We start from the raw sequence: 17836 nt of genomic DNA, 5'->3' as shown, positions 1-17836 counted from the left end.
ACCCCCTTAGATATAATAAGGGCTTCAAAACGGTGGTGCAAGGCATGGCAAAGACTGCCGATGTAGTCTTCTGTTATGGCGTCCAAATACTGGCTCAAATTGGCTTTGAGGGCATTGGTGTTTTGATGACGGACACTGTGGGCCTTCCCTCGACATGCACCGGAAGTTGGCATCAGGTTGTAGAGAGGAGGGGGGGGGGTTTAAAAGTGTCAAAAAAGAAAAGAATTCAGAAGAAGAACTCAAGAAACTAATTCACAACTCATTCAAAAGAGTCTTGCAACGGAGGAGATGGGATTTTTTCATTCCTGATGTCAAAAGTGACCCTTGAACCTCTCAAGGCTCTTTCAAACAAATGTTTTGATTGGTCTCTGGCCAGTCTGCAGTTAAACTCCCAGATATTATACATTGCCACTTATGGGCTTGGATTGTTTTTATTAACTCCTCCTTGTCCGGTTTGGCTTTTTTACAAAGCCTTCTTTCTATCCAACATTTCGGACTTGCTGACGACGTAGAATGTTGCGTAGGATACACACAGCGTCTATAAGTTTTGCAAAATGGAAATTTATCAATAACATTCATGTGCCATGTTCCCGATTTGTACGTGAACTAGAGAGCTCAGGTTTGATTTTTTTTGTACTAAATTGTTTACAAGAATGATTTTTAAAATTTTCCTTTATTTTAAAGACTTGAATTGTATAAAATTACTGGGTTTGATGTTAAATATATTTTTTTTTCCAAAATAACATCGAAACAAAACATTACATTTCCATAATTGACATGAAAAAATATAATTTCTTAGTATAAAACGGGGTTTTAATACTTTCAATGGGGTTATATATAATGAATATTTATACACAATTATAAATTATAAAAATAAATTGGAAATTACTTTTTTTCTTGATTTTTGGTTATTGATTGACAAACCCCACATATATTTTGTTTCATTATTTAGCTTTATTTACATAACACCATACACTTAATTATACTTTATGAATAAAATCAAGACCAATAACTTTTTTGATTCCTTTACTCTATTTTATAACTTAAGATTGTCGTGAAATTCTTGGATATTCGCAAAAATCCTGCAATTTTAAAATAATTTTAAAATAACTTAAATGTATTTGAAAGAATATTTACAAGAAATACTAAATAAGAAATTACATATACTTTCCTTAATCTGCTTCAATATCCAAGTCGTATAATATGAGACATTCACTGAAAGTGCACCATATTGATCTGATCCACAATCTTTCCCTTCAGACACAATCCCAACTAGTATACATTGGCCATCAATAGCCATTGTAAGAGGACTTCCACTATCTCCAATACAAGAATCATGAGGAGGATTGTATGTACACATTTTAGAATTTGGACTGACGGGATAATCCTTACTATATTCACACTTTTCACTCTCCATACTTAATGTTTTCAACTCTGTCCTCATATTTGTTTGACTAAAGTTAGGAAAATACTTGTATAATGTGTGAAGACTGGTGACTCCCCATCCGCTTACTATATTCAAACCAAGAGTGGAGTAAATTTAACTAATATTTGTGGGGTAGACTTACCTATAAGCGTCGATCCTTCTGGGATGGACAAACCAACTTTTTGGTAAGCAAAGAGCCATCACGTTTTCCCCAAATACAAAGGGGTTACTCACTTGAACAATAGCTATATCATTTTTTAGTAGAAAACCCACATTCCAGCTATATTCAGGATGAACAATTAATTTTTTTATGGTATGTTTTTCGCCACTGTTAAACTTAGTTGATCCTGCCATAATCTACGAGTATTAATGACTGATATTATTTTTTATTAGACTAGTATAGTAGAGTTGCCTCTTACATATGAATCCTTTAATCGTGTATTCGATGAAGTGTTAACTCCTTTAGGGTAGATGAAACAGTGTGCTGCAGTGAGAACAAACTGATGACTTATGATTGTCCCTCCACATGCACTCTTAGAAAAATCTTCTTTTCTTAGTTGAAACTGGACTTGCCATGGAATTTCTCCTTCATTAACCCTTCTCCCCCCCTAATATTCGCTCTTTGGTTGATGTACATCCATTTAAAAGTGCTCCTGGTTTTACACAATTAGTATAAGAATCTAGAATGGAAACAAGCAAAATAATTATCTAAAAGTACAATATATTTGGATCAATATCAATGTATGTAAAGGATTAATCATAACATTATATCAAGAGTACCCTGTAGGTCCCGTTTTTTAGAATTTTCCTAACTTATAAAAAGGTTTTTAATCATGTACTATCTACAAAAAAGTACTATACAGATAAATATAGGACTTGCCAATTCCATAGACTAAATCCACTTGAGCAAAAATAATAACCGTCACACAAAGGTATAGAAAAATGTCCATGTTGTCTGAAATTTTTTGAGAGACTACTCAATGATAGACCAAATATATTATATATTTATGTTAAAATATATGTAGCAAGTGTGAACTTAGCTAAGTTTAAAAAAAAGTAAAATAGACACTAGTTTATTATAAATTAATATTTGCACAGGTTTTTTATTATACATATCCAAATATATTATAGTTTTTAAATGTGCCTCAATATGCAAATACATAGTTAGATATGATTTTATCCAGATTACGCTACAAAACGCACAACTCACTTCATTTTTTTTTTTTTAAAGTTTTTTGGAATAAATTAATTTCAGTTACGAACTTTGGTCAAGGAAAGATTTATAATCGTTCGTCAAGTTACTATTACAGTATATTATTTTATCCATGAGGTGCTAGATTTTAAACGTCAGCTAAGGAAAGAAGTTGATTGGTTAACTTTTATTACAGCATCCGAGTCGATCAGAGTTGAATTTCAAATATTTTGTGGGAATAGTAAATGATTATTGTAAGAAAAGCGAACAATTGTTTTAAATATGAAGCATCTATCAACTTGTTTGAATCCCCTTACATCTAAATTATTATTGATTATTTTAGAAAAAATCACAACACACGATTCAATTTTTTTCTTCGGAATATTATTTTAATCTACATCAAATATTAACACACTAATCAATCAAAATCTAAATTTTTTAAAGAATTTTTTTTTTAAATTTAAATATAAAGTATATTATGTAACTTTACCTATGATTGAAAGAACATGAAGAAAAAATATAGAAGTGATATGCTTCTAAGTAATATCCTTCACTTCACTCGATTTTAATTGGGGCTAGAATTTTTTTATTGATTTTAATCGAGATAAAGTAATACATAATCCATTTTATAATGCTGAAATGTTTGTATCAATTTATATTTACCTTTATTTTCATCTATATAGTTCTTTCATGTCGAAATATGGTACGTAATTGTAATTATACTCTAAAAACTTGATTAAAAAAAAAGTATTGAATGTCAAACTCATATCTGTTAAATGTTTTAATGTTCATTAATTAGTGTTTTACGGCTTCAATAACAATAATAAATGTGTTTTTCGGCCTGTAGGCCCTCCAAGACCATAATTTACTAGCAAAGGGTATTACAATGAAAATATAGGACATCGATAAATTTTTATTTGACATGTCATATGGGGGTCAATTTAATTAAATCATCAATCAATGAAGGGTTTAAAATATAATTAAAATTAGTGTTGTGTCGTTCCAGACAGGATTCAGTCCAGTTTAGTCTTAGCACTGGTATTACCGATCCTTAAGACTGTAGGTCTTTAAAAATTTTCATAAAAATGTCGATGTTTTATGAAAGATAACAAATAATATATATCCTATATGAGATTTTTTTAAAGAGCATTGCACATATCTTGCAAATGATATTTCTATTTTCATTGTAACGGGAGTAGGTTCTCCCGGCGATTCCTGGGACATTAAAAAATTAAAATTAATTAAAAATTATTCTGCTTAATACAAAATAAAAATTGTGAAACTTTTAAGGATTATTCTTGTTGTATGTTTAACGGAATTTATAAGGTTTGGATAAAAAGAAAATATTTTAAAAAGTAATTTCCTCAAGTAATCCAAAATAATTTAATCTTGATTGATGAAAGAATTATGAAAGAAAATAAGTTGTGGCCTAATCTACTATTTTGGGTCAACAAAAATACTGCAGTGATCTCCAAATTGAATGAATTTAGTATCACTCTAAAATTTTATTGCAAGTTGAACAACCGTTATTTAAAATGTTTATGAAGTAAGAAAATAAGTCTAAAATAAATTAAGTAGAAAACTGATTCAGTGAGTTGAAGGGTATCAAACTTTCATTCCAATATGATAATGAATATTTTTAATACTTGTTAAATTATTGCTGTACTGACAACAACACACCTTTTTATGTCCTTTATGTAGGTACACTATGAGATTAAAACTTTCTGGGAAAGCGTTTGTCAAATTGAAAAAATAAGTATTTTCCACAAATTTAATTATTAAAAAAAAAAAAAAAAAAAAAAAAAATAGATAATAGTACTAAGTTTTGTCATAGTACGAGTAGGACTGAGTATTTGTATGGATTGGTACATCATGTGCGAATGCGTCAAACTAAATTGGACTTACATGGGTATTATATAACTAATTGAAGAGTGACATGGTAGGAAACGTGGAAGGATGGACTTTCTAATCCTTAGGTAAAAAGGCTAAAATTGACACCATCATCACCAAGGCATCACCAAGGCATAATATATTTTATATATATAAGCTAAGGATTATCAAAGACAATGATTTAAATGGAATAATTCCTATTTTAACTTTGTACTCGAGTACTTTAAATTGCATTTAAAATGAAATTTTAATTTAATATTATTTTTAACTTTCTACCTGATATGTTTTATTATGATATAACATAATAAAACATAAAGAATGAATCCTAATAAAGGCCAAGAAAAAAATATATATCTGTTTGTTCACAAAGTGAAGGCTTACACTTGTTACTTGGCTCAATGTTTTGTGTACGTAGAGAATTTTCTGAATTTCTCTCACTAGAGGTATTCAGACTATCATGAATGACTATTTGAAATATGTGTTCATTGTATATTTTTAGAAAAAAATATTAGCTACTTCTCTTGATATAGTAATATAGAAAAACATATTTTTTATTTAAGATATATATATGAAAATTATATGAATTTGAAAATTTTTTAAATTAATTATTCAAAAATTCTTAATAAAAAAAAAAAAAAAAAAAAAATCAAGCAAACATTCATTCATATTTAGTAATTCAATAATTCAAAGTGAAGGCTTACACTTGTTACTTGGCTCAATGTTTTGTGTAAAAAAAATCAAGCAAACATTCATTCATATTTAGTAATTCAATAATTCAAAGTGAAGGCTTACACTTGTTACTTGGCTCAATGTTTTGTGTACGTAGAGAACGTAGATAATTTTCTGAATTTCTCTCACTAGAGGTAAGAGGTATTGCAACTACCATGATTGACTATTTGAAATAAGTGTTCATTGTATATTTTTAGAAAAAAGTATTAGCTACTTCTCTTGTTTATAGTAATATAGAAAAACATATTTTTTATTTAAGATATATATATCAAAATTATATGAATTTGAAAATTTTTTAAATTAATTATTCAAAAATTCTTAATAATAAAATCTAAAAAAAAAAAAAAAAAATCAAGCAAACATTCATTCATATTTAGTAATTCAATAATTCAAAGTGAAGGCTTACACTTGTTACTTGGCTCAATGTTTTGTGTACGTAGAGAACGTAGATAATTTTCTGAATTTCTCTCACTAGAGGTAAGAGGTATTGCAACTACCATGATTGACTATTTGAAATAAGTGTTCATTGTATATTTTTAGAAAAAAGTATTAGCTACTTCTCTTGTTTATAGTAATATAGAAAAACATATTTTTTATTTAAGATATATATATCAAAATTATATGAATTTGAAAATTTTTTAAATTAATTATTCAAAAATTCTTAATAATAAAATCTAAAAAAAAAAAAAAAAAATCAAGCAAACATTCATTCATATTTAGTAATTCAATAATTCAAAGTGAAGGCTTACACTTGTTACTTGGCTCAATGTTTTGTGTACGTAGAGAACGTAGATAATTTTCTGAATTTCTCTCACTAGAGGTAAGAGGTATTGCAACTACCATGATTGACTATTTGAAATAAGTGTTCATTGTATATTTTTAGAAAAAAGTATTAGCTACTTCTCTTGTTTATAGTAATATAGAAAAACATATTTTTTATTTAAGATATATATATCAAAATTATAAAAAAAAAAATTATGAATTTGAAAATTTTTTTTAAATTAATTATTCAAAAAATTTAATAATAAAATCTAAAAAAAAAAAAAAAAAATCAAGCAAACATTCATTCATATTTAGTAATTCAATAATTCAAAGTGAAGGCTTACACATGTTACTTGGCTCAATGTTTTGTGTACGTATAGAACGTAGATAATTTTCTGAATTTCTCTCACTAGAGGTGAGAGGTATTGCGACTATCATGAATGACTATTTGAAATAAGTGTTCATTGTATATTTTTAGAAAAAAAATATTAGCTACTTCTCCTGTTTATAGTAATATAGAAAAACATATTTTTTATTTAACATGAAAATTATATGAATTTGAAAATTTTTTTAATTAATTATTCAAAAATTCTTAATAATAAAATCTAAAAAAAAAAGCAAACATTCATTCATATTTAGTAATTCAATAATTCATGTGGAGATCAAAGGGTAATAATCCAAAACGATTAATAGCAACTTAGTAATCTAGAAAGTGGTTTCCAGCTCCCTAATTTTTGACATTGCAATGAAATTAAGATTTAACAATATGAGTTTATTCAAATTATCAAATCATTTGTATGATTGCTAGAGCACAAGTTATATAAAGGAAAGAGGGTTACATAATCATTGTGAGTCTAGAATTGTCTAACACTTTTTTCATTATTGATATTAAATACTCTAACTTATTATATCTATACATAGTATTATTTATTCAATCGAGTATATGTTTGACACAGAAGAGGATTTTTTTTTGTTTTCTAGATCGATGCTTGGAAATCTTGGAGCATAATTTGGAAATCGTACCTTTTATCCAGAGAATCAGAGAATCTAAGGAATCATTGAATTAGTTTCTATCATTATTTTGTTCCTCCTATTGAACGTGTATTAGATCTCGTTTCCTTTTTCTTTTTTCTTTCAATCTTACAAGTTTGAAGAAGCGCCACCTGTACTTCATTTTCATCTCTCGTTAAGAGGCTCCATGAACCAACGGAGAAACCCCCCTGATGAAAACGTTCTTTATTTGAACTATTCACAAAAATTACATGCCACGCTCTTTAAACGAGGAAAGAGCAGTCATAAAGATACTCAAATGAATTTGAGTTGCGACTTCAAGTCGGAAATTTTTGTTCTCATGCTTGAAGATAATGATAGAAAGGCTTTCAATGCAGCTAATGTCCAACATGCTAATATATGATGTTGCAATGCAGTTCGGCTTCGAGAGCACGAAATTGCTCGTGCCAATCCAAGATTTCTAATTGTCCAGGTTTCCCCAATTAGACCAGGTAGAGTTAAGGAGTTACAAAATCCTAGAAAGTTGAAAATTAAAAATATGGAGGGCATACTCGGAGAGGTTACCTTTGAACTGAAAGGAATAGATATCCCATGATAAAAAGAAAAATATTTTCATAACTCTTGTCAATACGTTCAAACGGGTTGATGAATCAAAAGTTGTCTTCTTCTTGAAGCAATTTGGAGATGTATCGAACTACAATCCAAAAAAGAAACCGATAGGCAAAAAAACAGAAGAAAAGTATTTGAAATTCCATATATATATTAGGAGAGAAAGGCATTATATCGTTGAAATAGCTGTAGATCCGTCCTACATCTCACAAATTGTGCCAATTCAAGGACAATTATTCAAGCTTAAATTTTTGGGAGTCAAACTTCTATAGCAAAAGTGCTTTAATTTTTGCCATATTAAGAAATATTTTTCTGAAAAAAAGATGATGATAACCTTTGAATACGAAAAAGTGAACAAAAAACAATAACAGAACGCCTTTCATCTGAAGTAAAAAAATACCCTCATAACATTGGTTCTGTTATTAATCCTAATACACCTTCCAAAGAAAACAATTTGGTGCCCCAGGGGGGAGGGAGTGCTTGGTCATAATAATATGAAAGGGTTCGATTGCTCTTCACTTGTACTAATGGCAAAAAACCAAGTCCAACATATGATCCTAATGCAGATTCCCTCTCTAAAGATCCATCTTCGGTACCTGAGGAAGAGGAACTGTCTAAAAACAAAGGCAATGCCCCGCAAGATGGTGAGGTTGTGAATAATGACCTTTTAGGCATCTTATTATCAATGAAAGGGATGCTATTAGTCTTCAAATGGAAATTTGAAGAGAAGGGTTTCCTCCAGAGTGTTAAAATACCTAACAATAGCCTAAATCCACAGTCTGAAGGTATGCAAGAGACTAACTTGGGTTAGTCCTAAAAATCCCTAAAAAATCACATCTCCATTTGTCATAGGTATTAGAACCTTGGACTTGTTTCCTAAGGAGTTGAAAGCAATCAAAGAATTCCGAATCGCCACCTCAGGCATCATAGTCTTGGTTGTTCTTTGATTTCTAAATCTATCATTATGAATAAAGATCGGAACCTTTATATTCTCTGAATCAAAAATAGACCAGAATCACGGATTTTTATTTGGAATCAGTATCCCATGATATCAAATTGAATATGGCCGTGTTAAAAAAATTCTTTCTATAAACACTAGGAGTAAAAAAAGATAGGAGATCGAGTTCCTTTTTTACGACGTCAGGATTTAAGTATTGACGTCAGGAATTGCTCCCTCTTCAAAACACCGGCGTGCCTTTACCTCAACCAAATCACACGTGAGGACGAGTTCATGGAGTAGTTCCCTTTGTTCTTCTCTTTCTGGGATTCTCACACACCTGTTCAGCACTCTGTGAAACACTCGATAGTTACTTTTGGACCACCCTGTCTTGCTAGGGCTCGGTGACTTAGTGGACACAAATGGGGCTTTCTTAAGAAATAAGTGGGATAGCTCCTGGAGCTTGGAGTTCTGCTAGTGTCATCACACTCCTTCTCATCGGTAGTGCACTTCGTACAGAAGCCAAGTGGAGGATTCCGCTTTTGTGGGTACTTCTGTCCCCTGAATCGCATGTCTGAGCTGGATCGCTATCCCCTTCCCAATATGAAGGACTTCTCTCTAGGCCTGGGAGGATCTAAAGTGTTTAGTAAGTTGGATCTATGAAAGGCATACCATCAGATCCCTGTAGAGGCTCAAAACGCTCACAAGACGGCAATCAATACTCCAGTTGGCCTCTTCGAGTATACTTGCATGCCTTTAGGGCTCAAAAATGCAGCACAGTCTTACCAAAGGTTCATAGATTCCTTATTCAGAATTGAGCTGGGAGTTTTGTTTATTTAGACGATATCCTTATCGCGTCCAGGTCCAGAGACAAACCTAGAGGATTACTCTTTCAAGTTCTGTCGAAGCTCCAAGAAGCAGGTCTCCGTCTCTCAGGAGATAAATGTAAATGGGAAGTACACTCTTTATATTTCCTGGGTCACCACGTTTCAGAAGAGGGAATTAAACCTCTTTCAAGCAGAGTCGAGACTATTCGAGTCTTAGCTCCTCTCAATTCTTGTAAATTACTTCAGACCTTTTTGGGGATGGTTCAATATTAAGCAATGTTCATACAGGGCCTCTTTAACAACACGGAAAGTATACCAAACTCAAATGGGAAGAAAAGAAGCAGGAATCCTTTCAAAAAATTAAAAATACCCTTTCTGAACGGACTCTCTTGGACTTCCGAGAGGACAGCCCCCCTTTTGCACTGACAACAGACCCGTCGTTGATTGGGATGGGAGCTTCCTTAAAGAAATGCGCAGGAAGTGCATGGCCACCATTGGCTTTTTGGTCCAAATCGTTGACTCATGCTCAACAAAAGTACTCGGCGTTTGATGGGGAGCGGTTTGCTATCAAGGAGGCCCTGGCACATTTCTGCTGGTCGCTGGAAGGATTTGAATATACATTATTTTCCGTCCACAAGGCCTTGAGTTCCACATTGAAATCGAGGAACCCCTCGTGGACGGCAAGACAGTTTAGATGTTTCTCCTTTATATCTGAGTTTCATTGTCAGATTACACACAAATTGGGGAAAGAGAACGTCGCTGCTGACATCTTGTCGAGACTGATAGTTCAAGTCAGATCTGAAAGGTTTCCCTCCTTGAAGAGCTGTGACAGAACCAGTTTTCAAACGATCATAGTTTTGATTTTAAGACAAGGCTTTTGTCACTAAGAAGTTGGGATGTTATATTCTAGTCGATTTTGGGACGGATATGAATTTCAGAGCTATAGCATTGTCAAACGAGTTGCATAAAAAATATATAATTTAGCTTACGGTCCTACAACCCCAAGCCTAAAGTTACATTGTGAGAGGTCTGCAAGTCATTTGCGTCACCTAATTTGAGAGAAAAGGTCAAAATTGGACCCTGGAGTGTCTATCTTGTCAGAAGAACAAAGCAGTAACTCACCCAAGGCCTTCTGGTCCTACTCCGACTTCTATAGATCCTCCAAGATTTTGTACACTTCATATAGAAATATAGTTTGGCCCTCTCTCAAATGGTTACATGTATCTTTAAACAGTTTTGGATAGGGACACAAGATGGACTTAAGTTATTCCTAGATGTGATACTAAGGCTAAGACCATTATAGAGTCTTTCTTTTCGGGGTGGATTTCAAGATTCAGTGTGCCGGTTTCTCTTCACGCTGACGGAGGAGCTCAATTTACTGGAGGACTTTGGAAGAGACGGGGATAAGTCCTCGTATCAAACAGGGGTTATAAGGGGTTATATATAAAAAAAATATTGATAGACATTTATTATTTAAAAAAAAAATAGATTTCTTTACTCTATTATATAACTTAAAATAATCATGAAATTATCGGATATTCACAAAAATCCTTCAATTTGAAAATAATTTTAAAATATGTATCATAAAAGTATCTGAATGAATATAAAAAGAACCAACCCAATAATCCTAACCATATTATTACATATACTTTACCTAATTTGCATCAATATTCAAGTAATGTAAAATGATACATTCACTATAAGCATAGTCAACCGACCCACAAGTCATCCCTTCAGACACAATCCCAACTAGTATACACTGGCCATCAATAGCCATTGTAAGAGGACTTCCACTATCTCCAATACAAGAATCATGAGGAGGATTGTATGTACACATTTTAGAATTTGGACTGACGGGATAATCCTTACTATATTCACACTTTTCACTCTCCATACTTAATGTTTTCAACTCTGTCCTCATATTTGTTTTACTAAAGTTAGGAAAATACTTGTATAATGTGTGAAGACTGGTGATTCCCCATCCGCTTACTATATTCAAACCAAGAGTGGAGTAAATTTAACTAATATTTGTGGGGTAGACTTACCTATAAGCGTCGATCCTTCTGGGATGGACAAACCAACTTTTGGTAAGCAAAGAGCCATCACATTTTCCCCAAATAAAAAGGGGTTACTCACTTGAACAATAGCTATATCATTTTTTAGTAGAAAACCCACATTCCAGCTATATTACGGATGAACAATTAATTTTTTTATAGTATGTCGCCACTGTTAAACTTAGTTGATCCTGACTTAATCTACGAGTATTAAAACTATTTATATTTGGATCAATTACAATGTCTCCAAAGGATTAATTTTATTTAGAGTACTCTGCAAGTCCCGGCTTTTAGAATTTTCTTAACTATTAAAATGATTTTTTAATCATATACTATCTAGAAAAACACTCAATGATAGGCCAAAAATATTACGTCTTGTTAAAATGTGTGTTGCAAGCGTGAGCTTAGTTTAGTTTAAAAAAAAGTTTATTACAAATATTTGAACATCTTTTTTCTAAGAAATATAAAGAAGTAGAATTAAGTTTTTAATTGTGCTGCACTATACAAATTTATTTTTAGATAATATCTGGTTCAGAGTACGCCACAGAACGCGAAATCCGCTTCAAGTTTTACTTTTTTTAAGTTGTTTGGGATTGATTATTTGCTGTTACAAACTTTGGTCTACGAACAATTTTTAATCGTACGTCAAGGTATTACACTATATTATTTAATCAATGTGGTAATATAATTTCAATGTGAGCAAATGAAAAATAGATTTCATACGGAGTATATAAACTATGAAATCAATACATATATATCTATATATTTCAAATAAATTGATCATCACATATAGAAAATAAATAACCCATTAATTCCATAATCTATAATTAAAATGATATCACAAATTGTTATTTTATTTGTATACTAAATACTATCATTGATTCCTATCAATTGATTCAATTCGAGTGATTGTGATAGAGGGAAAAAATAAGTTATTAATATACAAATGATAAAAGTAATTTTGGAATAATTTAGTTGTTTTTCCTTTTTAGATACTTGAATATTTTATTTGTTCCCATGATTATCATTCAGATTCAATCTACATAAAAATAAATTTATGGAGAGGTTTAAATAGGTAGTTAAATATCTATTTTGCATACCAAAAATAAAATTATAAGGCAACGAGCAGAACCAGACAATGGAGGATTTGTGCCACTATAACAATTTCTAAAACTTAGTGTACATTAAAATTTTGTTCAATAATATTTTTATTCTTTTACATTTTATAAGTTTTAAAATACGAAAGTCTTCGTTTTCCTCATTCATGGCTTGATGTCTCTCGTAAGATAGGATTTGCTTAGGTGGGATAGAAAAAGGCCATGCCCAGTTTAGGCTTGTTCAATGAGTTTTAAACTTCGACTTCGGCTTATTAAGAATAGTATGTGTTTCTTTCATACCTTGATCTTTTCTATATTGTTCATACCAATAATGACAGAAGAAGTCCTGAATTATCTTTTTTATGTAGCTTGAAGGCATCCCAATAGTAAACTGGTTTTGGCTCTCAGTACCCCTCTTCGCAAGATGGTCTGCAAATTCATTTCCTGTAATATCAGAATACCCCTTGTAGATGTATATTTTTCTCGCTCATTCCTTTGGTGATGGTTTCTTTTCAATTTAAAGCCTCTTTATTCAATGAAGCCATTGAATGAAAAATTGATGCATCACCTTTGGTAAAACCCCCTCCATCCCCAGTGTTTCAGTCTTTGTCATTAAACACGTCCGTGTAGATGATTTTGGCAGGATTCTTAATGGGACTATTATTTATCCAAATACGATTAATTTTTATGTAGTTAATTGGTTAATCCATTCCAACTTGTATAAGTATTTTACTACTATGGAACTGATGCCCACAACATTTTGAAAGATTACCTATTTCATGCCAGGTATAACGTAAAAATGCTTCGTTCTCCATCTTGATTTTGTTGATTGTTCCTTAATGTATATGTCAATAGTAGTAATACCCACAACTACTTCCATTCCTGCGGTTGGTGTTGATCGAAATGTATAAGTCATTGCCAATAGTGCTTTCCATTGAATGGTGTTTAATATTTTCCTTGAACTTTTCCTTGTAGTGATTGGACATCCCCATACTAACCATCCATAAGATATGATAGGTCTGATCATGGCTTCATACAATCAGAGAACCTTGTCTTAGGTCAATCGCCCCATTTTTGTCCTATGATTCCCTTGGCCATATTCCATATTCCATTCCATATTCCGGAACACTTGAAGGCTTTATTTTACAAATGCTTTATCCAGGTGAGTCCTTGATCAAAAGTGGCAACTAGGTACATCAGATTTGTGGCATATTCCATCACTTTGCCATCCATTTCTAAAACGTGAAAAGTATTTTGATCTAAGTTTATAGGCTTTCGAAAAGATGATAGCGTTTGATTTTAATGGGTTAAAGGTAAGACCATTTTCTTTTCCCCCATATAATAACAGTATTGATTGCCCTTTGCATTGCATTGACAAGGGTGTGGGGATGGTTTCCACTAATTAAAAGGAGGATGGTGTCTGCAAAGCCAACGACCTTTACTGCTCCTTTTTTAAATTTATTTATTAAGTTATCCATAATCATATTCCAAGCGACCGATGATAGAACGCCCCCTTGGTGTCTTCCAACGGCTTAAATTGACACAAGCTTCTTCGCCTTTCAGCTTGGCACAGTCACAGCCAAGCTGAAAGGGTACAGGATCTCATACACTCTGGAATACAGAGTTTTTCCATTGCTGCATCAGCTGAATGAAGTTTTATATAATCAAATGCACCATTACAATCAAAACTGACAACACGCGTGCATTGTTGTTAATAGGTGGATTTTTCTATGGTATCTGTCACTTGTGAAAGGCCATATCTGTTGATAACCCCTTGTATAGGCATGTTGTGAGTGGAGGGTTGGAATGACTTTTTCAAATTCCCAGTGTAAAATCCGCTCAAGTCCTTTAAGCATAAAGTTAGAAAAAGTAATCGGTCTAAAGGATTTGGTCCGGCTGTAATCTTTTTTACATGGTTTTGACAGAAAAGTTACTTTCATCTCGGTCCAGCATCTTGGAGTATAACCAGTTATGAGGGTAACTTTATAAAATTCTGGGATTTATACGCTTTTTACCAAGTTGTTGTAGTAGTGGTTTCAGTTCATCAGGACCCGAGCTTTTGTATGAGCCAAAGGAGTTAAAGTATTTTCTGACCTTGTTGCTATGCAAGAAGTCTATGTTAAAATCATTTACTTGCATGGATGTTACAGAAGACGAACTGAGTCTACGTTTGGTGAAATGAGTGAAACGGGTATGTTCACAATCTTTAATCCTCTAGATATTCTTGCTCTATTTGAAAGTCTGCGAGGGAAGGGATTTTCCAGCAATCAAACAGAAGAAGTCCATAGCTTGATATATTTAGAGAAGTCCTTTTGTCCTAATTGTAGAATTAACTCTGTACCTATTAAATTTTATGGAGAAAAAGTATGAATTTGATTTTTTTTTTTCGAGGATGTGAAGATATTTGATATTGATTTGGTCAAAAAAATCGGCCAAACAATCGTGTCAAGGGTAGCCCTTATGAAATTTACAGAATATACAAGACGAAATATCCCGCATCAGTAATGAAACTACAAGCTGTAATAGAAAAAGCACTGATTTTGTTTGAAGAAGGATGTTGATTAACAGCAGCCAACAGATAGGTTATCTTAGAGAAAAAGGTTTTTCCGTAGATCTCAAAATTAAAAAGCTGTTTTAAAAGTCTGGTCGAGTATAATGATTCGGCTCATACTGCAAATATTATTCCCGAGTGAATTGCAAATAGTAGTAATATTTAATTTTAATATTGTATTGGAGGATAACTACAAGCAGCTAAGACGGGGGAGAAGAAAATACACAAGAATATTACCAAGAATTACACTGATGTCGAAATTCAATTATATTCAGAATCCAAAAAGGACATACAATTATAATTCCGATACTAATCATAAGGTCATTTTAAGGGTTTCTTTGTCTTTTATGAGCGCACTCACATGTTGAATACGGATTGTTATTCATATATATCATGGATAAATGGTAATAAGCACTTGAAAAAGAAGTTCTCCATAAGGAATTAAATATTAATGATAAAAACTTATGAAAATAAAGCTTATTCTTTGGTTACCTACTCAAAAATAACAAAAAAAACAACAACGAAAGAGCATATAAATTCAAACAATTAGCATCACTACTCCTCATTGTAGTAAATTTAATCAAAAGACCATCAAATACACACAATCAATATGGACGACTATCAAAGGATAGAGAAAATTGAGAGAGACTATATTTATAAAGTTTTTTTGAGTTTTTACTCTCACCTTCAGGTAAATATCGATGCCAATTGAGAGGATATTCATGATCAAAGATGCTTTCATATGTGAAATATTTTTTTGTATAATAAAATAAATTATTTTTAATCAAAACTTCTCGAGCAACCAATCTGGGTCAGTCTTATGCACGTTTTTATGTGGCCATCCAGTAGACTTGATCTCAAACCCCTAGACTTTGGAGTTTGTGGAGGTCTGGGAGAATAATATGTGTGCCACCTGTCATCCAAATGAGGATTCGCCTGAACTGCCATCATGACAGCTAGTTAGGCAATTGACCGGGCCTTCATCGTGAAAAGCTGTCATTCTGTTCGAGAGCGTTTTGAAGGTGTGAATGCATGGAATGGAAGTCATATTAAATACAAATATAGCTAAATATAGTATTTAAACATATTGCAAACAAATTTTGAGTTGTGGTTTCTTGAATCGAAAAAAGAGATTTTTATGGAAATAAGAAAAGACACACTGTATACAATACATACAACCATATCCTACTGGTCATCCTTCCGTCAATTATACCCTTTGTATTCAAATTTTTGGGATGTGTTGAGATGCTCCAAATGTTTAATATATTTTAGAGGCCAGAGTTGGTTTATATGACTTTATTTGGCTCCAGTATGGTTTATCAAACAAACATCCGATTCTTTCATTATGACACAGTTTGTATTGTTCCCGAATTTGTAGGTGTAAATTGAGGATCTTTCTTGAAATATACAAATGTAATCTATTACGATTGTAAAAGTAAACTCTCCTGTTTTCTTTTGTGATGAAGCATAACATATTCTTCGTAGAAAGTCAAGGAAAATAATGAAGAAATGGTTTGACCTAAATACATATCTTTTGTTTATTTTTATTAAAGAATAAAAATTGATATGCTTCATTAACCATCTTGAAAGGAAGTTGAATTTAAAATGCACTGGAATTTATATATATTATTTCATAAATTTATTTTGCAAAATATACCACAACCAATAGACAATTGATTATTAACTTAACATTCATAGAATGACAAATACATTTAGTATCAAAAAATATTACTCTCTTAATTGGCTTTGAATAAACTTATCACAAATATTATATTTGTTCTGCATAATATGGCTCACTGGAAAGTGATTGTGGTAAAAAGGAAAGAGACAAAAATTGTTTTAGTAATTTTTTGCTTGACCAAATTCTTGTGGGTAATATCATTACTAAGCGATATCATTAATCAATATGGCTGTGGGTAATTTGATTGGAAGACAAAAGTATCGTGTGCAAATTTGTTGCCATTTGTATTACGAGGATGCTATGAAATGTTCCCACCTCAACGTGCAAATGGTAGCACTCTTAAATATAAGCTAGTCACATTTAATAAGCATCTGTTCACAGTTACTCACGAAAGTTTCACCCTTTTTGGACGGGCAGTTGTTATACAGTAGTCGTTTGAGTGCCTTGATGTGAGTGATTTTGTAAAGATGGACAAAATCGAGGATCGAACTGTCATTAAATATTTGTTTGGAAAGTTTAACTTCTTAATTGATTCAAACAATAACAATAGCAGACTTATAAAGGCTTGTTGTGTTCAAATTTAACACGCCTAAGTCAGTACAACAAAAGCAAAAGTATATTAAGAACAATTATTTTGCTGAGAAAAACGCGGAGTACTATTTGGAAGGGTTACAGAGATGGAATCATCTGTTGGAGAATTTTGTAGACTTCAAAGGAATCTATGTTAAAATATGGAATATATTAAAATGTGAATTTGCCCAAAATTTTATTCATAAATCTTTGAAACGAAGATCCTGCATTTCTCAAACCAAAAGGCATATAATTAAATTCATACAAACCAAAAGGAGTTGTAATAGCCGTTTTGAGTTTATCTTCTTCATTGACAGGAATATTGTAATAGGCTTGACAAAGGTCGATTTTACTGAATATTTTTGAGCCATGAAGACGAGTAGCAATATCATTCATATGAGGAAGTGGATATTTATCAGGAATTGTTTTAGCATTTAAAGCTCGGTAATCTCCGACCATTCTCCACTCTCCTGGTTGTTTCTTCTTCACAAAATGTAAAG

At 32.0% G+C, this 17836-nt stretch overlaps 1 non-coding gene across 7 annotated transcripts; it reads right to left on the bottom strand.

The window, feature by feature from the left end:
• Positions 1–1099: 1099 nt before the first annotated feature.
• LOC121125851 (uncharacterized) lies at positions 1100–7150 on the bottom strand. 7 transcript variants are annotated; one of them, XR_005866769.2, is made up of 4 exons: positions 7023–7150; positions 1846–2106; positions 1569–1783; positions 1100–1512 (listed from the first exon to the last, which is right to left on the bottom strand). It is a non-coding gene; the product is annotated as an uncharacterized protein (transcript). The 7 variants fall into 7 exon arrangements; XR_005866770.2 differs by lacking the exon at positions 7023–7150 and adding an exon at positions 6344–6364; XR_011782238.1 differs by lacking the exon at positions 7023–7150 and adding an exon at positions 5301–5338.
• Between the last annotated feature and the right edge of the window lie 10686 nt (positions 7151–17836).

This window comes from Lepeophtheirus salmonis, chromosome 11, assembly GCF_016086655.4.
Source record: "Lepeophtheirus salmonis chromosome 11, UVic_Lsal_1.4, whole genome shotgun sequence".
Lineage (NCBI taxonomy): Eukaryota > Metazoa > Arthropoda > Copepoda > Siphonostomatoida > Caligidae > Lepeophtheirus > Lepeophtheirus salmonis.
Note: the sequence above shows the minus strand (reverse complement) of the source record. Positions and strands in the feature narration are given on the sequence as shown.